The sequence below is a fragment of the Agelaius tricolor genome, unplaced genomic scaffold (assembly GCF_023055355.1).
Source record: "Agelaius tricolor isolate 1412-34295 unplaced genomic scaffold, bAgeTri1.0.p SCAF_1, whole genome shotgun sequence".
Lineage (NCBI taxonomy): Eukaryota > Metazoa > Chordata > Aves > Passeriformes > Icteridae > Agelaius > Agelaius tricolor.
In genome coordinates, this window is record NW_027269261.1 from 63976019 (window position 1) to 64000141 (window position 24123).

A 24123-nucleotide genomic window follows, 5' to 3' on the forward strand; every position below is an offset into this window, starting at 1 on the left:
CACTCCTTGCAAAAAGTTAGGTAGTAGCCACTATCAATTCTATATAATTAAATGGCATAATTCTACTCTCCTTTTTCCACATAGGTACCTCTCTGGAGGACTTGCAGCTGTCTGTTATACCGACTATTTTAGGGACCTAAAGAGCTAGGTTTTCAGGGAGGGATTAGCTTACATCTACATCTAAATAGTGTACAATGTGACTCCTTGAAAACATGCATAATTCCCAACATACGAACTTCCAACAGCAGATAATGTCAGTAGGAAAGTGATGCAGCATTACAAGAGTACTTACACCACTACCAGAAAAAAAAATTAAAACAAAAACCCAGAACCAACCAGATGAAGAAAAAGAGTAAAAAATAACGCAAGCAGAAACACTGCTAGGAAACAGTTTGGTGTTAATATACCCCATGTGGCAATGAGCGTTGACATAAGCATGAAACTTCTAAGTCAACCTCTCACTTTGTTCCAGCTTCTACTATGCTATTTAGTACTCTGCCTAACAATTAAGATGTTATTTCTATTTTATGTTCTAATGGATGTGTAGGCAACAGCTTATTTCATTAAATGAACAATGGAAGTGCAGTGCCTGGAGTCTCCTCAACATTTCAAGGTATTTTAAAAAACTGCAGGCTTTTCTTCCTGCTTGTCAATATCTTCTTTAAGGAGGGGAATGACTTTCAGGCTTTCAGTGTACTTGAATACAGTTGTCTTCATTTTTTAATATCAATACTATTGAAGCTGCATCTGTCTATATTTATTGAACTGAAAAAGCCTGGAGATAAGAATTCTTGCACTAGAAATTTTGTATCTCTTATTCATTTTCAGAATTTGTTTCTTGGTATACAGTATTTACTTCTCTGCATGTCAGATTCTTTGCTTGAGTTGTTACCTGTTCCCTTAAGCTTTCTAACAAATTAAAGTGTTGTACTAATACCCGAGGCAGAGTTTCCTGATAAAGCCAGTCTACTGTGTCCTTTAAGATGAAGATAGAAAAGCTTTATTCCAAAACACTAAAGTTCACAAATCTAGCTAGGTGCTACACAATATCTTTATAAAACACTTTATTTCAAAGAAAAGGGGTGTTTTTTTGAAGACAGCTTTTGACATTCAAAACTCCAGAAAATAACTAAGAATCTCATTTCTAATTTCTTAGACTGAAAAGTTCAATTTTTGATTTAAAAAAAATACCATTTGGCAGGTGGGGGAATTTATCTATAGCAATGCAATAATACACAAAACTGAAACAATATTACAGAATGATTTCATTCTATTTCAAACCAAGAACACTCTAATATTGTGGAAAAGACTAAAAAATTTCGAATTTTTATCCCAAGTTTGGACATTACTATTTTTAATGCACTTCTGTTTTTTAGAAGATCAAATAATTATTTTTCATTCATATTTTTCTCTTGCTATAGAAGCTTTGAAGGGCTCCGAGTCCCATTTCTCAAATCCTTTCTTATATTACATTTGTTGGATGAGTAGATGATGACCAAACCTCAATATTACTTGTGGCTGTCCCTTATCAAAATCTTTGTTCTAAGAAAACATTAAAGGCAATATAGTTCTTTTAATTTCTCATTTTATTGTTTCCAATACTTAGTAATATATCCTTATTGTCTGCTTCAGTCCATAGTGGCGCACACTATGTTAATTCCTAAGAAACATTCCTGGCAATGTGACAGAACAACACAAACCACTTGCACTATCATTTTAGAGGTATTGGTTACTTCCATTTCAATGAGCTTCTAGGAATCATGCTGGAATTTCAATATCCAGTTATGTTTCTGCACACACGTAGGGTAGGTAGAATGACACAACAGGAACTGATCAGCTCTGATGCAATCTTCAGTCATGAAATTCCCACAGAAAATAGTATTAAGGATCCCTAACAGGCACGTCTTTCTTTTGGCTCTTCTTTCTTTTGCAAAATGTTATAAACTGAGGATAGCCTGCACTATTTCCTCCTCCTTGAAAGGGCTAAAGCTGAATATATTATTGAAAGCCTGTAAAACTTTATACTAAAAACATACTTTCAAAAAGTTACAAAATTGAAAAGGGTTCCTTTCTGTCAAGGAGGACTACAGCTCTACTGTATGATTCTGTGACCTAAAAATTTCTCAACAAAATGAGAACATAATCCTATAGTCTCTTTTTCTTTTCCCTTCTTTAATTGCAAAGCTATTTATTTTTCTACAGAGACTGGTTAGAGGCACCAAACCAAATGTCAGCCTCCCACATGGATGCATATTTATCTGTAGTCTTGGGGTCACTGCGACACATCCTGTGCTCAGTTCAGTTATTCAGCAGAAGCCATCTGCTTCAAGCCCTAGCCTCCCCTAGACTAAAAGTGGTCAGAGCTGGGACCCAACACCTGTTTGGACAGCATATGGTGGAAGGCTTCATTACTTTACAAGTGTGAGTTTCATCTGTGGATTCCTCACTTTCAGATGACAAGCTTTATTTAGTGATTGTTACTGACAATTCAGACATGTGCTTTTCATAATCTAAAGATTGAAGTGAATACAGAGCTGCTAGTTTTAAGAGCTTCAGGTCACTGTTTTAAGCTGCAACTTAAAACAGTGCTACTTGTGTTTTTCTCCTTAAAAATTATAATTTAGGTGATCCTACACCTCACTTTAATCCCTCACACAGCTGCAACATGACACTTAGTACATTTACTCTTTTGTTTCTTATTTAGGAGGAGGCCTGAATTCCTATGTTTATATATATATAATAAAAGCATAAAGTAGTGGAAAAAGATATGTAGGTCACTAAGAAAATCCAAGATCTACAGGGAATATTACTGGGAAACTTTTTCCTCCCCTTTTTTTATTGGGCCATTCATCTAAGTAAGACTACTGGAACAAAGGCTCTTGAAGCAGTAAACTGGTCTCAAGAATCCATCAATTTAACTGGAGTGCAGAATCTCTTCCCAATAAATCAACCAGGGGAAAAAAAAAACTGATACACATTTTGTTACCTTTGAATAGTCTAACTCCGCATTTGTTTGAGCAATGCTTAAGGTAAGTATAGCCTTTGCCACTCCCTGGTCAGGCTCAGCTCCTTAGCTCTCACAAATCACATTAGGTCTTTTCCTCCTTCTGTTCTCTCATTTTCCCCAGATACCACAGTGTCCCAAGACGTGCTGCAGGCTGATGTGTTTCTGCCATGTGTCGTTTCACATCTCTCTGATGAAGTTCTAAGAGAGTTAAGGAAAATCTGGCTCTGCTAGCCCCACATCAACATAGCAAAATGTATCCAATTTCTGGTGTCTTTGCCCAGGCAGATTGACTCAAACAGAGAAGAGACCATGACCTTTCCATTTCATTCTTCCTCACCGCCATGACATAGCTGAGCTGGCCTATTCATCAGAGCATTTAAGTGTGTGGTTTTAGTTATATACATGCTTTGCTGAGTCCTAGCCTCTATAATTATGGAAAAAAAAAATTAACAATTGCCTAGAATACAGTTGTATTTTCCACAAATGTCAAAGGCATTTCTAACCCTGGATGGGTGCTCTTTAAAGTGTCAAATAAATCTAAAATAAATACACATTACTCGAGTCAAAAAAAAAGAAAAAAATCAAATACATTTGTCTTCAACCAGAGCAGTTACTCCAATAAAATCAACATTCTGGTCCTTTCACTTGTCCTCAGAAAGAGATTTTTTTCATCTATGCAAACTTGGGAAATTAGCAGAAAAGGAAACATTCTAATGTAAATCTTACATTGTAGCTTTTTTTCCTCACATTCTTAATTCAAATTGGTAACACAAAATAGATCATTGAATGGACACTAAAGACCATGCAGGACATGAAAGGAGCTCTGCTTTACAACATAAACAATACACTTTTACATCTATTACCTATTCCTACAGAGGAAAAAAACCGAACTCTCCCCACCCATACTCCCCCAATATACTCAAGAGAACCAAAATAAAACAAAACACCCAAATGTTTCGAAACCAATGAAAAAACAATGCCCAAATGAATTAGCAAACAGCTTTTATTTACATCTCAAGGGAAAAAAATAAAAGCAGTAAAGTTTCACACTTTTGAGCCCTTAAATGCACTCTATATGAAGTCACTACAGTCAATTTTGTGCTACAGTTTCACTGACCTAGTGAAAGCACATGCTTTTAGATTTAAAATATCTTCCATTTCCATATTTTCTTTTTTCCACCCAAGGACACTGTATTACACAAAAGATGGAAAATATCTCATTGCTTTCAACAGTTGAAAACTCACAGAAATGAAGCTGTTGGTTACACTTATCCATTGTTGTTAAGAAGTCATACTGTGGCTATCCATTACTTGCCTTTTAGAAGCACTTAATCCTCATTAGATTCATAATCAGATTTTTTTTTCTTGCATAAGCACTGTATTCATTCTACAGTTCAAAAGATCACTGAAGTAAACAAACACTTTCAAATATTTTTAATTATCTCTGACTTCCGGAGGATTCAGAGGAATTGATCAGGATTGATCAAATGAATCAATAAATTTAAGAAGTATGTAAAAGTGCTGAAAATCCTATAGGCAAAAATAGTTATTAAAGAGAGAAGCTAGCTTCTATAAATTACACATAATTTTGATATACCTAATAGAAATAGCCTTTAGGCAAAGATATTAAAAAATTTCTATGGTTTTGCTCAAAAATATTCTCATGTTATTCCATAGAGAGTACTTACACTAAAGGTAAGGACCAGTAGGTGACAACTAAAAATAATTTTTTCTTAAAGTGATATCTCATTATGCCTAGTCACAGTAATATACTACACCTGCAACTTTACTTTCAAAGAAACTTCTTGAAAAGGAAAAATGTGCAATAGTACCATATTAATAAAGGTCATTCACTTCTCCATAAAGATAAATTTAGCAAATCAAGGGAAGCCTTATATTCTCTTATGCGCACAACCACAATTAAGTTAATGAGAACTTAGAAGAAATACATAGACTAAACCATCTTTAGTTGATTCAATAGAACAACATTACACGATTCTAGAGGTACCAGAAACCAGGAGCCCAAGAAATCTTAGAGGGTACTGGGAATATGAAAATATATTCACTCTGCTGCAAAAGCTTATTGATGAAAAAAGACTAGACTTTCCCAGTAAAAATTCCAAATCTTTTGTAGTAGAGATATACCACCACATAAATTAACTGAGATTAAGCAGTAATCAAATGGTATTTCCCCCTTATGAGAGTAGAGAAGAAATGGTCTTCAGTCAAGGCAAAATCAGTAATTAAGCATACTTTCAAGTACCCCAGTCAATGCAGCAACAAAATATCTGGGGTTACTTCAAGCACCAGAGTGCCCCTGAAGCATACTGGACAAGGCAGGTACCTTGAACATGCACAAAAGCCATGAGATAACCAGAAGCCAAGCTCCTATACCAGCCTAAAATGTATCAGGCTCTTACCCACCAGGTGAATCAGCTGCATCCTGCTGCTGGTCTGTTAGAACCTGATGGGAGATAGGGAACCAGCTGTAAAACTGGGATTGATCTTCACACACGCTGAGAACTGTGTGTCTGAGTCATTTTGTGGAATGTCTCATTTCCCACTGGTACCTCAAGCACAGTAAAATAAAAATTAGAAAGGGAACAATTTCATTTGACCCTTCAGTAAGAGCTTGGGAGGGGCCCATCTGCTGCCACAACAGGTGAATGACAGCTTTGCCTTCATGTTTCACTATGGTTCCCACCAGTCAAAGTGACTCAGGTGAGAAAAAAAAGGAATAAGGGTAATGATAGTCATCCAACAATCTAAATCCAGATGCACCAGGTTGTAAATGATAAACTGTTGCTTATCATGTCAACAGCAATGACAAGGCTGTTTGCACCACAGAAAGGTAGGTGGTGGGTTGGTGGGGAAACAGAAGAAAGCTAACTAGAGGTAGTCACACTCCACTTACCTCAGTGCTCTTCTCAGCTGTAGCTTTTAATCTTAGCTTTGTTGCTATATTTTAGGGTTTGTTTTTTTCCACCTGAATATAGCAAAACATGCAGCAAATAATCTGCCTTCATCCAGGTCAAATAATTTCTGTAGGGTTGCAAAGTGGCTGAGGATACTTAAATCCTGACTGTAATGGAGCTAGTGCTGGAAGAATAACCTGAACAGTCAATCTGACATCTGTAGCCAGAAGCAGAGAAGAAGACTTTACCAAAGGATGCTCCAAAATCACTTAAGTATGTCATGTGGTACAGTAATAGCGTGATTACCATTTGTGGCTTAAAATTTAGTGAATAATTGTAATAAAATGTTCCTTTTTATCACAAAATACTAAAAAAAAATATAGAAACACAAACAGAAGACTACATTAAAATTATGGGAACATTACAATATACATGGGAACATTTAAAATAAAGTGAAACAAGTTATTTAGTTCTACAGTGAATACCACTCTTCAGGACAATCCATTTGTCAGACTGGCAAAAGCTAAAAACAAAGGGTGTAAACATTCCCCTCAGTAATGTTTTCAGAAGAGCTTCTATAAGCTAGGATATTTATCTATATTCACTCTTATTTATTTCCCCTTGAAAACAGCATCCGTTGCCTCACCCACCAAGGCTTCTGCATTAACTTCAGAAAGAGCATAAAAAATTTTCAGAATTCAGATCTGAAGAGACTCTAAAACCTAGTAGTTGCACATGTCTCAAAAAAAAATCATTTTGGCAGAAGGGTGTTATTTTCAGGAAGGTTTGGAGACTGTTTTCTGAAAGGCACATTGAATTGCTAACTAATTGCAGTCACATTATTTGCCATATCATCAATGGTGAGCATTTTATGGCTGGATGCAACTAGATTAATATCAATTAAAAAGATGAGGGCTTCCTTATCATGTATTTTTATTTAGTCTGACAGCTGCTTTCTGAATGGCACAGAAGGGTGCCTATGAAATAATAAACCAAGTGAATAAATAATAATAATAATCAGTACCCTCTCATATATTCTTTAGCTCTTTTATAGGTGATATACTTCATAAAGGAGGCAGTTCAATGATAGAGTTTAAATTCTGCCAGTTGTCATGCTTGAAGTTCCATCCCAAAACTAAGCAATCTGTACTGTCTGAACTGAAACAGGGCTATTGAAAGCAAAAGAATGAGGAAATACTGCTAGAAATTACCAGGTATGAGTATAGAAATATTGCTGAAAAGAGGCTAAAAAAAGAAAGCAACAGAGGAACGAAAGGAAGGATAGGAAATACTAGAGGAAGGCTGAAACTGCCTCTGCCTTTTTCATCTAGCATTTTCTTTTTTTTTGCTTTCCTGTGATTGCTGTACCTTTTGAGACCTTTGGGATAAATAATAGCCACTTACACAGCTTCTTTGTGTGTCCTGAAAAGTAAATAAACATTTAATCAACTCCAAATTTGTCACAAAACATTAGTATTGCTTTTATGATTAAGGCTGTACTTCAAAACCCTTTCAGCAACTGAGACGATAAAGCCCTACTGCCACTCACCAAACAAGACATACTTCAGCCTTGCATGAAGCTTCATCCCAACTCATGTCATGCAGAGCCTGCCAATATGCTTATGCTGGATTGTTTTGCTAGGCAGGAATTCTTATGCTTTTGTTCCCACATTTTTGTGTTGAAATTTCAGTTTGGGTTGACCTTGCTACTGACACCAAAAATGCAACACTGGCAAGACAGGGAAGATGAACTACAAAGTATTTGCATGGTAGATAACAAACAAGGAAGGTTGTAGAATTCCCTAAGCTTGCACAGACATTTTCTACATCAACTCCTTCTAAACACAAATGAAGCTGACAAGATTGATTCTTTGGCTGTCAATGAAATTTTTGGCTGTAGCTGCCTACTGAAATCCCCAGTAGAACATGCCAGTCTCTTGACAAGCAATCCAGAATTTATGACATGAAAACCTTTTAAACATCAATGGTTTTCCACAGTTTTGCTCAGTTGATATTTTAGGTTTGTTCTTTGGGTGTTGTTTGTTAGAGTGCAGGTTTGGTTTTTGTTGGTTTTTTTTCTGAATTGAAGGTGAGAGCATTTTTTGCAGTTGGGTTTCTGACAATATTAGAAGTATTTTCTACATGGAAAAAAGCTGAAGAAGGAACTCCAGACAGATGTAGGAAAGCTTCCTTGGGTTACTGCTAGAAAGCCAACCTTACAGGAAGGTGGAATATCAAATGAAATTATGTCTACTCAAGATAAAAAAGAAACAAAGATTTTCCTCTCCATATAACTAAGCAATGTGGTATGCAATTACTGAAAGAAAAGAGCTAAGGAACGTGGAAAAAAAAGTAATTGTAAAACTTTGGTGATGCTGTTGCCATATTTTAACACGACTTTGCTTGTTTATTTATAGAAAGCAACTGTGAAAATGCACTACCCATTTATCAATGTGCACATTGTTTTATGACTCCCAAGTAAAAGAACATCCTCAGCTTAGCTAGTCAACAAATAAGCAAGCCTGAGTTTCTTAGGGACCATCATTTTTAACTGTCAGAATAATTTAGGAAAAGTACTGTGACCTTCACACTTATACCTCCACCTTTTCAAAATATGTACAAGTCTACAACAAACTGCTTAATTTCTTTCTTGGTATGGGTTTCATTTGTAGAGAGCTTTAGTGCTTCCACCCTCAGCTGTTAAGTTGTATACTTCACTTTATTAATGAGAAATATTTTGGAGGCCATCACATGAGCAAAACTACTGTTTGGTGACAAATCTTTTGACAAAGCTCTCTATCTTCACATGCTTTGATAGTTAGGTCCCTGAAAGAATAAAAGAAGTACAAAATCTCTTTCAGAATCTTTTATTAAAGGATAACTAATAAGTAAGATATTGGTCATTATGCATGACCATCATATCATGCAGGATGGTTCTCATTCTTCTTTCTTATTGGGTGAATCCAATACATCTCTTTTGAATCTAAGGTGTTCCAACAGATAACCCACATTAAGTGTTTCGGTTTTCCTTTAACCCCTCCTTTCAGTTCTCTCACTTTAGTAGCATGATCTTATAGTAATATGGTGAAGTTCTTGCAATTTCAAGATTGGTCAAACACTGATTTTAATAATAATTCCTGCAATTTGGTTCAACTCTTCTAAAAACATTCAGTGACAAATTATGAGCTTGGAAGTAGGGATCAAGAATACAATGGTTGTGCCTAAATTAAACAATGATAGGTTAGCTAAGACTAGCTGAGCTCTAGTCTGATCAATCTTTACTCAATGAGAGAAGCAGGCACATATGAAATACGTTACATTTCATCACAAGGACATGAGATGCTTGCCATTACTTGATGTAGCTGCTTCTCTCCATTGGGTAAAAGAAGTGAGTGAGCCTCTTGGGATGAGATGATTAGCTTCTAGAATTTGGCAGGTGAAAAGAATCTCTGTTTACACGTCTGAAAAGATGGGAAGTGTGAACCCAGCTGATAGAAATATAGTGCAGGAAAACCTGAATATAAAATATGAGCTTCTTTCTCAATACTGTTCAGTGCTATCAGGGGTGAGAGCTTGAAACACAGATTACATTGATTAAAAAAATAATTTATAACTTGTGACTGTACAGATCAAGTTGCTCTTTTTGAACATCAAAAAAATTACTGAACAAAAACCCCTAACATCACTTGTGGTACTGGCACATATAAGTCTGCTGTGTATGAACTCCATATTGAACAATCCACACCAAGCTGTAACTCAGACTGATACCGTCAGTGGTTTCTCCTGACAGCTAGACCTCTTGCCAGTTAGCTCTCTGTCACAAATTTGCCATTAATTTAGCTCTACTCCAGAAGTGCTATGACATGATACAAATATATTACTAAGTCTTCCAAAAGACTGTAATAAATAACATAACAGCAATTAATTCAAATCTGCAATCTTAACACTGAAAAAGGCAATGATTACTTTTGGCATGATCCCATAGTGTGCTGAAAATCTAACATTTGGAAAAGACACCAACATACTAAAACCAGGCAAGAGCTACAACATTTATTTAGCAATTTTGAACATCAGAGAAAATAAAACCAATGTGAAAGAGAGACACAGAATATCACATAGGAGAAGACAAGTCGAAATAAAAAAAATATTTTTAAATAGTATTAATTCTCCCCTCTTTGTGTTTGCAGGAAACTGCATTACCTAAAAGGAAAGGCTCTTCAGGTGAAATGACTTATAAAATACCTAACCTCATGGATGTCATTATAGTCACAAAAAAACCTAACCCATTAAAGAACAAACCTCCTACATTAAGGTCTGGAATTTAGATTATGCATTTCCTGTAATCCTTTTGAACTGTCTTTCAATTTCAACACTTTTTAGTGTTCAGTAACCTATACAGAAATCTCCCCTCCTTCTCTTTAGAAATCCACAAAATTATGCAAAATCACCATGTAAGCATAAAGCAATACACATTCAGCTGAAGGTTTGGCACAATATGGGGGTAGAGCTCAGCTACATTTTTAGTTTGAAAAATCCTTCCAAAATCACAAAAGGTAGAATTTTGACAGGAACTGACAGAAATAGGTACTTAAGGCTGCAGAATGATTTAAACTGCCTGCATCATGTTTCCTATATATAAGTTTATTTGACAGAAGATAGCAAACAGGGTCCAAAACCCAGTTAAGAATATACCAGAAGAAAAATCTCATCTCTACAACTTCATACAATCACAACAGGCATAGCAAAATTGCCCAGGATGAAACACATCTTTGAGAAAGAGCCATTCACTGTATTAAATAGGACTTCTTGAGATGGAAGGTAAGTATGCTAAGAAAGTAATGCTAGGGAAGGACAGCAGTTGTTCATGTTGTATATCTTCTCCTATAGGGACATGCAGCCTGAAAGGCTATTCTTCTATTAGGGTTAAACTCAGTAACAGCAAGAACACAAATACATAGCAAGCCTGCTCTAGAGTATGAAATCAAGCAAAAAAAAAAAAATGAAATCACAACACATTCTTTTTCTTTAGTTGAAAATTCAGGAAAAGTAATGCTGAAATAATATTATCAAAGCCAGATCTAATGTGAAACAGAATGTGACAGATCTGAAATGATACATCAAGGCAAAGCAGAAACTCAATGGAATTTCTTTGAAAACTGATGAAAATGTACAGTAGTTTTTAGTGGTAGTGGTTGATCCTCAAAGGTATCACCAGCAGCTACTGAGAAATTCAGGTCTTTTTCAATTTCCTGGTCCCAGCTCTCAGATATGTGATTTTTGTGACAGAGGAAGAGCTGACGAGACAAGATGAGCCTTGAATCACCAGTACTTTGTACTCCAGCACTCTCACACAGGCTGAGATCGTGTCCTCAGCAGCAAAAGTCAGTGGGGGTTGTGCCTGCTCTGCCTGAATCTCTGCTTCCTGTGGTCCTCAACAACTGACCTCTCCATGCCAAAGGCTGCCAAAGTGGTGCTCAGTACAGCCCTTGATTCATTCTCTCTTTAATTGTCTCTGCTTCCCTAAGCTAAGCCTTTGATGTAGCTCACACTTCAGGGGCTGTAAGCAGATTCACACAGTACTGCACTCTGCTCTGGCTCAAGGCTACTTCTTGCTACACACAGAGATTGTTTCTGTGACCATCAGGTTCCTCTATGCTAGCTGGGCAACCTAAGGAAACCTTAATATAACTGAAAAGTAGCAAGATGGCTTCTTGCTACTTACCTTTTTCAGAAGTAGATTTATTTAGCTATTTGTCCCTCAGTTCCCCAAAGCAGGACATTAACCACCATAGATGTTCCCAAAACCTTTTCTGACTCATGAAAAAAAGGGATGGGCTGTACTTCCATGAGTTTCAGTTCATAAATTAGGAATCACTGCACCTAAAGGGGAGGAAATCTATATTTTACATGACTCAGACGAATCAGACTAACTTTGAAAAGTTCATTATTGCATTTGGTACTTTCAAATGTCACAGCAGATGATTTGAAAGAATATTTCCAGCAGCCTCATCTACAGCCCTAGCCTTCTGTAACGGCTTTTCCTATTCTTGCTCAAATCCTTCAAGGCTGTGGGATTCAGCATCTACCAAAGGGAAAGCTGATAAAGTTAGGACATTTTCAAAAAGCAACAAGGAATGTTCTTACAGCCTTGGTAATCGCAGGGAACCATAACATGGAAGATTTGAATTTAGATCTTGGGAAAGGGAATCTTGCCTCTACCTGAGATAATATCTCTTAATCTTTGAAAAGAACAACATGAGTAATATTCTACTTTACAACAAAAATAAAAGCACAGCACCTCACTGTTCCTTTTAAGAATACTATCCAGCAGCAATAGTGCAAATAGTAGAAACAGACTTGGTTAATAATTTATCAAGCTTTCAGAAAAAAGTCTGAAAACCTCCTGCTAATATCCTTATAATCTCAAGTTTTGGTAAAAGAGACGTTGTACCAACTACCCTGCTGCTTGCCACTGTAATTCAAAGAGTTTTAGTAGTTGTGCTCAGTTGACAGAAAGTCTAGTTTTAATGTGAAACTTGCAGCAAATCAATATAATCTGCATTACAATACGTGGTCTGATTCAAGTGACAGGATACTTTTTAATGATCTCCCACCGTGTATCACTTTTATGTTTTATTGCTGAAATGTTATTTCAGTACCCGTAATTTCACATGGAAAAAAAATTAAAAAGAGAAAAGATTTCTGTTGGTTCTACCAGCATAAGCTGCTTTATTTTGGCATTGTCTGTGTAAAATTTCCAGTGAGTTCCAACTTCCCCACAGAGATAAAGGCAAGAATGTATGCTTAATCATGCTATTAAATTTATGTATGTTAGATTATGCTATTAATTTCACAAGGTATGCATCAAAAAACCCCAAGGAGTGAAAGATATCCAAATGCAAACACACCCAGAGCAACCCACAGATAGATGACAAAGTTTTTATCATCGTGACCTACATAGTACTCCCTCCCTTGGAACTAAAGCCTAATGGCCAAGAAGCATCTACTTTTATTTCTTCTAGCAAACTAGCAATCCCTTTCCAGACATTCTTATCATGATGCTAATGTTTGGTATTACTCTTTGAAGCCATACCAGAACTGACTACATAATTACCTTAATCTATCCTCACTGAAGAGGAAAAACTAAAAATTAGAGAAATGAGATAAATAAAACCATGTAGTAAGTTGCCTACATTTCCTGGTTTTTTTTAATATTTTGTATTTACTCAGTATTCTATAAAGTGTCATCTTCTTATATGGCATGTTTCTTCTTACACAGAGAATAATACATTCAACAAAGTGGCTGAAAATTGCTAGTTAAAACATCAAGGTTTTGTCTGCATTTTAATTTATACATCTCAAAATTAACTAAATTTGGACAAAAATTATTTCTTTCAGAGATTCATAAACAGCCACACAGGGCATTAGATAATATGGTCAGTCATGAGGCCTATGGTACATCCAAACCTCAAGTGCAATTTTCTTGACTCTTAGTTGTAGACTACAGTAGAGATGTTCTCTAATGAAAGCCAAATGAGAGAAAACAGAATGACTTAAAGGAGGGCAAAACACTAGTACCAGTAGATCCTTGACAATTTCATGTTACAACCCTGCAATCTTTCTCCTTACAAATAGCCTGCAATATCACGGAGAGTTATAGCCTGCACAGAAAACAGTAATAAGAATACAGAGAAGAAAAGATACTTAAGAAATTAAAGGGGAAAAAGCATTGTCTGAGCATGAAAGGCAAAAATATCCAAGCCCTTTGAAAGACTGGTAAATTCTTCTCTTACAGGAAATTTCTGATTCACCTTCAACCATCATAACTTACTTGGTGATTAACTATGAAAGAATTTAGAGAATTAACTAGTGGCTGATGTGTTAATAATAATGCACTCATGTCATGAGTATCTACAAAAATTCATTTTGGAATCAGAGAATGAAACACCTACAGAGTCCTGTGGGAAAACAACGTCAGCAGTCTGCAATCCAACTTTGTCAATGACCATGCCTTTCCAGCTGGCTGATCAGAGAGATGTACAGATCATGAAAGAATTCATCTCTCTGAATCTTTCCTTTTCTGTCTTTCATGAGCAAATCATTTTTCCATTTTAGTTTCCATAAGGGTGCTAATGGAAACCCATATTGGGCTAAACAGATGATTAAGGCTAATGGATTGCTAATGCACATTACTAGCAGAATTTTATGAAAGTCAGACTCTTGAAATTCACATATGCACAAACAGTTGAATGTAGATGTGGAGAGAACATTAACAGTAGAGATTGATTTCTGTGCATGAATCCAAAGGAAGTTACCGGGGGGAGGAAAAAGAAGAGAGTGACAGCAATGAAAAAGGTCAAGATGGGCATGGCAAAAAGGCAGCTTTATTACATACTTATAGCAGTGTACTGCTGTGGAGTGACTTCTGTTTCTACATCTGCATTTATCTACTTCCAGTGTAATGGTGACCAAAAAATTAATTCTTTCCTGCTGCAAACCATGCAGCATGGTTAGAAAACCATGAGATCATCTCAGGTGTCTGTATGGAGCTGCAGAGATATTCTGCTGATTTGTCTTGAAAACCAGAATATATAATTCCTGTTCGCTTCAGAGGGAGAAAAGTTAAAGAATCTGTAGTGATTTCAAGTATAGTATTTTGCAGAGAAAATACAGACTCACAGCTCTGGGAGCTTTCAAATGAACAAGTTCTGCTTGGTAGTTAAAGTTGTGTTTAAATCAGTCCTGAGAAAGATTTCCAAAAATTGAAAGAAGCAGCATTTCTGGAAAGGCCATAGAAAGTATTTACCACAGCAGCTTTTGAAAGATACTTATTGTTCTGTCACTGGAAAAAAAAAAATCATTTATTGCTACATCATCTCTCTGGATCAAGCACATGGGCTAACCACTTCCCCATTCTGAAGCAGTAATTAACCAAGAAACATAACTGACACCCTGTGTTAGTGCAATGGACAGAATAATTGAACAAAACAAATTACTTCAAAACTGGAAAAAAAAATAGTATTTCTGTATTATTTTTTCCTGACAAGAAGATAGCAGGAAGAGTTACTGACTACACTGGTGCTCTTTAACAGTTTGGTTGTATGCTTGATGCTTTATGCCTGTTTCATTAGCTACTGCTGAAATACCAGCTGGATATCCTGATTTTATTTTTTTTTCTAATGTAACAAAATTCCCAGGGAAAAGTCCACACAGTAAAGTTTTCAATCTGACAAAAGTATATTGGAACTTCTACAAATGTTTCAACAGCATGCACTAAAATATATATATCACAAATAGAGAAGAATATATGTTCTTTTGGCATATGCATGCAATATCTGTTGAACCATTCAATGTTTAACACGCCCTAAATTTATCTTTTATACTGCTGCTGCTTTTAGACAATATGATGAGATACATTAACAAGATGAATTTCTATTATGTTATGTTTCTGTCATATTTTTATGTCATTACGGTGTAGGTGGGTTATATTTAATTAATTGAGCTCTTAAAAAAATTCAAAGCAATTATTTGAAATATGTAAAGAGAAAAAACCCACAGTCTTAAAGAATAACATCATTTTAGTGCTCTCTGTATGGTTCATGGATTTGACCTTTTTTTAATTCCTTGGTGGTATAAAATCATTCTGAAAATGCAGGGTACAATCTCTTAAGAGAAGAACCACTATTTTTGGGAATCAGAAGCAGCTCACTCTATATGTCAAATTCACCTCTGCCATCTTCACGAGGCAAGATTTTTCATCATCTTATTTTCCTAGTGCAAATGCCATTGTGGCCTGTTTTCAGATTAATAACTCATTCCGGTTTTAGTATTCCCCAGAAATGACCCTTAGAATCACAGATACACAGAACCATAGAAAGGTTAGGTTTTGTTTAGAAGGGACTTTTAAAGACAGTCTAATTTCAACCCCCCCTGACATGGGCAGGGAAACCTACTTGTCCAGGATGCTGAGAGCCCCATCCAGCCTGGCCTTGAACACTTCCAGGATGGGCATTCACTACTTCTCTGAGCAGCCGTTTCCAGTGCCTCACCCCACTCATAGTCAAGAATTTCTTCCTAAAATCCAATTAAAATCTACACTCTTTCTGCTTAAAGTCATTAGTCCCTCTTAGGCTTAGAGCAATTCACAAATACTAGTCAGGTTTTACCCAGAACAGATGAAAATCTCTGAAATATGAGCTAGAAAGGCATTCCTTTGTTTTCTTAGGTTAACTGTTCTAAGTATATGACATATAACCTCTCCCTCGTAACAGTCTATTAACATATGCTGCACAGTTCCTGAATGTATCCTGCATTTATTTCAATTTTATTTTTTTAATAATGATTAGAGGATAATCTTTGCTTCCATTTGGGAAAAATTCTCTTGCCAAGTTACACAAATTTTTATGAAATTTTTATTAAACTCCTTGCATAATATATATGATATCTCACTAGATCATTTTAGCTCTGAGTAATACAGCAGCTTAAAGTGTTTGCTCCTAATTATCTTTTAACAGAGTAGCATTTTCTTATAGGATATTCAGTATCAGTAATAAGGTACACATTTTGTCCCAGCTGTGTCTTCTATAATAGCCATCATCTATTTGGATACATAATCCTGTGTTTTTTCAAAAGTCTGTATTTGTTCCACAGAGATCCTTTTTGAACACACCTCTTCCTCTTCACCTCCAACCCAGGGGCTGCCAGACTAGTGTCCATCTGACCCTCTTGCTGAGGTTTGTGCCATAATTCCAACAGTAGTCATCAGATGTGATTTTATGTAGCTCAAGAATTTCACCTGAAAATCCATGTGAGCAGTCTAGCTAGCATTGGATGGCTGTCTACTGGTTTTGATACAATATTTTCCTGGCAGGATAAAGTTATTTGACTTTATAGCTCCTGTGATTTGACACAAATGCCAAACCAAATCATTTAGTTTTTAAACCCAGTCCTAATTACAGAGAAGGATAGTTGAGAAAGAGGGTGAAATCCTATTATGACTACTGGCAGCATGTTCAGGCTATGAGTTTTTAAAATATGATGCTTTTCTTTCAATAGAAAATGCCTAATGATTGGTACAACAACATTCCCAAAAGCAGAAGATGGTTTTTCCAGACACTGGGCACACTAAGGTCTTTTGTATAGGGTGGATTAACTGAAGCTTGGGTGATGTTAATTGAACCTTCTCTAAAGTTCTATTGAAGTTTTGGGAGCTTGGGTTTTTTCCTTTCTCTGTACATAAATGTTGTATTGCCAAATTCTGAAAGATTTGAAAAGAGAAGAGATTTACAAAGCAAAAGGAATGTAAACTTTAGAACTGAAGATGAGAATAGAAATTTTCAATCTTAACTGGAATAACATAATTTGTTTTTATTTTAAAAAGATTCGTGATTGAATGTGTCACATATACAATGAGTAAAAAAATGAAAAAATTGTTGACTTCTTCATAAATTCCATTTTAGACATAACAAAGAGAGAAATTAATGAGATGAAACTGAATAAAGGGTCTTAAAGAAATACATTCTGGCATGATCAGTCAGAAGTCAACTAGTTCCCCCCCTAGATCTCTTGCACATATGATAATCTGTTCTCTGCCAACCTGAAGACTAAGAACCCAACATAAAACTTACAAAGTAGCATTTCCACATGTTCCTGTTTAGGTTATCTATCTACCTATCTAACCTGTGCTCTGTTCTTGGCTGGAGGAAAAAGCAAATCTTGCAGAGAATCACTACAAAGCTTATGAATCACTCAAGTCCTACATGAAACAGTGTAAGGACAAAACTCATTCCAGTTTAATGACAGGAATTTTGGTAAGATAATGCAAACCAGAAGTCCATTAGTGGTAAATTTATGAGGCTTTTTAATTGTAATAGTTCCATTTCTACATATTGCTAGTGGAAGATTGGGGCCACCACATTCAACTTTTCTACCCTGCTTTCACAGATCACTTTTAGAAAAGAACTGAAAAACAAACCTCAACAAAAACACTGTGGCTGCCCCAGAATATTTAAAAATTTTTCAGGTGGAAAATATGAAGATAGGGTTCTGTGTGCTGCTCAGCAACATTGTGCAAGCTTTTCTGTCAAAATATAGTTATTTTCACTATATGGCAACTCTTCCCTACTCTCCAAGCTCTGGAGCTTCATGGCAAGCTTGTTAAAGCAAACCAATAAATTAATCAACCTCTTCAAATGTGCCCATGCCCCAGTACACCACGTATAGAACTGAACTGTCACCTCCCTGAGCCAAAATGCTACAACCATTCTAGGTACATTGCTCAAAAGCAAATTGCTGTTCCACTGTCAAATTGAATTATATCACCACCCCTTGATCTTCTTTTTAATAATCATTTTCTTCACTTCAGTAGTATTTACAACTTCTTTCAGTCTCATACAATCTCAAAACACAATTAACAAAATTGTATGCCTCTTCAAGAGCATTAACATAAACGTTGGCAGGTACTGTGCAGTCCCTTGGTTCCAGGTGGCACAGGAGAAGGACTGCTGAATTGTGTCTTTTCAACTGACAAATTGCATGTACAGCTTTGGGATCACTCTGTTGTACACCAGCTGGCAAATATAGAAGGAGAGAGAAGCAGAGCTTTACTCCACAAAAATACCAAGGTTTCAAAACCTTTTTACCAGCATGGGAACTAACCCAAAAATCTTAAAATAAACTTAAGCAAAAATACTGAGCAGAAAATAATCTTGAGACCTGCACACCTTCTTGACACATGTGAGTCCAAGTTTTAAATTAAGCACAGCAGAGACACTAACCTGAGTTCCACTCCTATGGAAGTGTGGAAGCACAAACTATCCCAGGAAGATGCATCTTGGTAAGACAGTATGGGTGCTCAAATATGGTTCACTATACAAATTTCACCAAAACTGTAATTATGACAAAGTTTTTTTTGTTCAGAAAAGAAAAGTTCTTTTCTGAAAAACCATTTTGACAGAAAAGGTCTGTACAGATTTATTGCTGATACTCCCAAGCCACACCTTACTGCCTAGTCAGTGCTGTTGGACACATTGCAGGAATTCACAACCATTCACTCATGTAGTCTGGGCTATAAAGTAACATTTTGCAAATCCTCCCTTTTTCATTCCTAGCCAAGTACTCAGAGAAGGGACTAACTCTTTCTACAATAGTCTTCATCACTATTATTCCCCAGTGTAGAAAATTGCATTGTTTTGCAAGTGACCCTGAGACACACTGATAACCATTAATGGCAATTCCAAAATGCCTTCCAAGTGTGACTGGAACCCCAGTTCTTTCTCCTTTTTAATCAATCCATACTTCATGTCTTTTCCCTCAAGACTCTCAAAGCATGTGAAGATGCTGATTAATTTTTTTTTTTTTAATTTACTGGGGACTGGGTTTAATCTCTGTATTTTGTGAACAGGTTCAGATTTCTTTGTCTTGCATTTTAAGAAAGTTCATAAAACTGCCAATATGTGCTGATGAGAATTATACTCCAGAAGCTAATGGTGACTTGATTCAATTATCTTCTTGGCAGTTCTGGGTGAGTCATACGATTGTAATTCACAAACAGGGAGAAACAAATCTGATGTATGGCTGGAGCTCAGCAACGTGCTGCCATTTTCAAAATCAATAGGTCTGAAAAGGCAAGGATGAATCAGAGAAAGAATAAAGTAATGATCAGTAATTCTTAAAGTAAAATAAGAATGAACACAAACTACTCTGCATTATACTAAGTCCACAAGTTTGGGCTTGTGGCAGAATGGAAACAGAATCATCTCATGAAATCTTAGTGCACAGCCCAAAGAAAAAAACTTCTTCAGACTTCACTTGTATAAAATGTAGTGATTCACTGTGATGCTGAACCTCAATTCTGTGAAATTACTGACCCTCCTCCACTACTTCTTCCAATCCATTCTCCACTTGACTACAGTAGGAGAGGAATAGATGAATAGACACAGAGTAGAGACAGGGGAATGTATGGACAGCAAGCAGGAATGTCAATAATGTGTCTAGCTTACATAGCTCTGACCATTTGGTATGCTTAATGACAGTCCCTCTCCCCACTATGTCAGTCTGTCTGAATCACCCCACTCTCAGCATATGCAGATCTACCTACAAATCTCCAGCATTCTCCTGCAGTTCCCTGTGGCCTAGGACAACCACCTGTTCCAAGGAGAACTCCAGCCCCAGCTGGAGTGCTGTCCAATGACCTGGCACTTTCCAGGCCACCCGCCTTCCCTGATCAATGAACCTTCCCTGTGACATTATTTTACAAAGTGCACTGCAAAGGCTGTTTCATCTGTCTACTTCCAAAGCTGTAGATAGCAAAGATTATGTCTAAGAGAACTTTTTTTTTCTCCTCTGCAAAAAAAAAATTCATTTCTTAAAATGACACAAAACTTCATAGCTGAAGAATTTAGAGGTAGTTTTGGTGTTTTCATACGCTACAGGAGTACACAAACAAAAGTATTTTGAAACTAGGTACAGCCTGAGGACTTTGAATGTGAGCTTCCTGCACAGGTTATTTTTTTGTTCTATTTTTTTAAAAAGAGAATCCTCAAACAGCCATTCTAAAGCGGGATTGATTTAAGTGATACTGGAAATACAACTTCATCTCTTTTATTGGAGGTGTTTACAAAACAATAGGGGATTAAGAGAGTTGGGACATGGCGTACAGAGTATGATTTTATCCATGCAGTTGAAAGGAGAATCAGTGTTGGAATGAACAACAGATTAGCAAAATGTACGTTGCTAGGATGAAAGGTTTTCCATGCACTTTCTACTGATGTGTGTTCAACTGAGAGGCATTTTGAAATGTTGCTTACTTTGACACAGTAGGCTTCATACTGAACACACAATGACTTTCTTTGTTTGCCTTACAAAGAGCAATAGAATTAACTTCTAAAAGTTGCTGTGCACAAGATTACGGAGATTTCTGAGCAATACATTCAATATAAAATGAATGAAAGTGACGCACAAGGGCTTTCACAGTTAACAAAGTCATGGTGAAATCCATGTCATCTGACTTCAAAACTCTATAAATAATTTGGTTACATCTGAACTAGAAATTCCATGCTGCCTGTGGTGAGTGGACAAATAGGTCTATCCTGTGGACAATTCATTTCAATGTAAGACAGAAGCCTAAACTGGACAGACACCTCCGAAGAACAATTTGCTTTTTCATCCTCCATTGCACCTGTAAGCAATTTTATTTTGATGGGTCATCTTTAAATATGCGGCCCTATTTCACATGCCACTTCCTAGGGAAAGGGATATTTTGTTTTTTTCTCTATTCTCTCTTCACAAAGTCTTTTTAACAATGCTCTTCTGAATGAAGGTATCATCTTGAAAGATATGAATTTGTCTACCTACCTGTCCCTATGAGATCTAGAGTTAGAATTCTGATAACTAAAATGTCATTTTTGTTTACCTCTTTCATTTTCAGTGACTTGCATTTCATTATGGGGGAGAAACCTGAATATAGGAGGATCTGTCTTCTTTTATTTCTTTTCTTTTTATTTTTTGCATTGATGATCATGTTACATATTTTTAAAGAGGGTAACTCTGTAATGCTCTAGACTGTAAGGGCCTGATGTAATGCAACAATTTCAATAAAGGTAAAATCAGCACAGCCTGTGGCTGATTTGTTGGTTCTGGAAAAGGCCTGCTCAAGGGCTGAGAAGAGACAGAACATTATTCATCTCTACCAAGTCAATGCCCATTAGTGCCACTAGTAACAAACTACAAACTGGATCAGGAACCAATCAGATATTTACAATGTTGCCTTTTAATAAACTCTTCTGTGAATGACTGATAGGAAAGGTTTTTATGTTGGTGCATCTAATGGTCCTTTTGTATACAATGGAACATCAACAAATTAGTCAGCTAACGAAACATCATTACACTACATCGTAAAAACAAAATGAAAGGCATACATAAAGCCTGACAGTGTTGTTATTCCCAATTGATGGTGCTGTATATAACTTTGACATCCATGCTGAAATTACAACAAACTCTTCATATGCAACACACTCATCTCCAATATCTTAACAGATTGTTGCAGTTCAAGAACTCTTAATTAAATTCTCCTACTTGAATGCTAGCTTTCTTATTTAGCCACAGTAACTTCTCAAATTCATCCATTCTTCATTTGTGAGAAACATTTTTCTTTGAACTTGCACATGAAATTCAGATATTTGCAATACCCTCATTGAAATTACCTATCTCTTTTTCCCTTGCAAAAAGATTTGGTTTGTGATGGAGTTTGATTTTGCTTTCAGGCACTTGGTAGACATAAGCTCTTATTAAAGAACAGAACAATACCCTCTTCTCAGTCACCAGAATAGATACTGGTTTTTAGCTCATTAGTCTTGTAAGACTCAGAATTTTTATTACTTTTACTCTTCAGACATAATTTCTTGTACATCTGGATGTAGCTAATTAAATATAAGAGAAGTTAAATGAAACGATGAAAATGGAAGCTTTGATCTTCTGCTCCCACACTCCTCAGGAGCACTACTGAGGTCTTCAGAATATTGTGCATTTTCTCCCCTTTTTACTGGAGAAATAACTTCTTTAAACTAACTTCTATTTGCTGACAGATTTTAGAACACAGAAACCATACCATGACTTCTGAAGAGCTAACAAAACATTTCATTCTTGTCTCCACACCACCCACCAGATGATTTTCTTCCCCACCATGGACTGCCAGCTAGATTCACCCTCCACTTCACCAAGTGCTTCAAACATGGTCCTTCTCCTTGATGCTCAGCTTTTTCTGCATATCTACACAACATTTCTCTCCCCCATTAATGCAGAAAATTGGTCCTGCCATCTCCCTGTTCACCTCTGGCCTAGAAAGATGTGAAACAGGCTTATTAAGAACACAGTCCTAGTGGTTTGCATGTCAGGCACCTGAGTGATCAGGTCCAAGACTGAAACTGGGAAGTTGAACAGAAGACAAACAGTGTTGACTATTACCAGTAACTGCAGGCAAAACAGACTCCCTCCCAATACCCTTCCTGTCCTTTCTGATCTGCAGCTCAGCAACTTTCCCCTACCAGCACTTGAAAGCCTAATAGCACCAGATTCCTAAAGCTTATCATAAAATTATACAATATGCTGAGTTTGAAGAGACCCACAAGGATCATCACAGTCCAACTCCTGGCTCTGCACAGGACATCCCAAGAGTGCCTGAGAGCACTGTGCAAAAGCTTGTTGAACTCTGTCAGGCTTGGTACTGTGACTACTTCCCTGGGACCAGTGCCCAACCACCCTCTGGGTGAAGAACCTTTCCCTGACATCCAACCTAGACCTCCCCACCTCAGCTTCATGCCATTTCCTCAAGTCCTGTCACTGGTCATGGGACTGAAGAAATTGGCACCTGCCCCTCTGCTTCCCCTCATGAGAATGTTGAAGACCATAATGAGGTCTCCCCTCAGTCTCCTCCAAGCTGAAGAGTGTCCTCAGCCACACCTCATAAGGCTTCTCCTCCAGACCCTTCAACAGCTTCATGACCCTCCCTTGGACACTCTCCAATAGCTTAATGTCTTTTTTTTCATATTGTGGCTCCCAAAATTTCACACAAAAATTTAGAGGAGGTCACCCCAGGGCAGAGCAGAGCAGGACAACCCTCCCTTGCCTAGCTGGTGATCCTGTGCCTGATGCCCTCTAGGAGACGCTTGGCCTTCCTGGCTGTCAGGGCACTGCCGACTCATGTTCTACTTTCCATTGACCAGGACCCCCAGGTCCCTTTGCATGGGGCTGCTCTTCAACCTCTCATTCCCCAGGCTGTGTGCACACAACTCAGGTTGTGCCATCCCAAGGGCAGAATCCAGCACTTTGCCCTTCATATGGTTGGTGACTGCCCAGCCCTCTACTTTGTCAAGGTCTCCCTGCAGGGCTTTCTTTATTCATGTTCCAAATGTTAAATCACGTAAACATTTTCTTTCATGAAGCTATATATTCAGTTAGCCATATTTAGCTGCAAAATAATAAACTGGATCATACAGCCTGAAAAAAAAAACCCAACAAAATACCTAACAAAAACCAAAACCCTATTTGTCTAAATCAGTAAAGGTTTCTGTAATCCAAAACAACATTTGAAGCCTCCCATAGTGTGAAGCAACTGCTTTTTCTATTAAAAAAAAAGATAATTTTACTATTCTTTCTTTAAAATGAAATGTGGGCATGTGGACTCTACACAGCACCCACATTAAA

The 24123-nt window shown here is 36.9% G+C and overlaps 1 protein-coding gene across 3 annotated transcripts in view; it reads right to left on the reverse strand.

The window, feature by feature from the left end:
* The window catches only part of NKAIN2 (sodium/potassium transporting ATPase interacting 2), a 518720-nt gene that overhangs the window by 456632 nt on the left and 37965 nt on the right, over positions 1–24123 (reverse strand). The gene's annotated exons all lie outside the window — the stretch shown is intronic.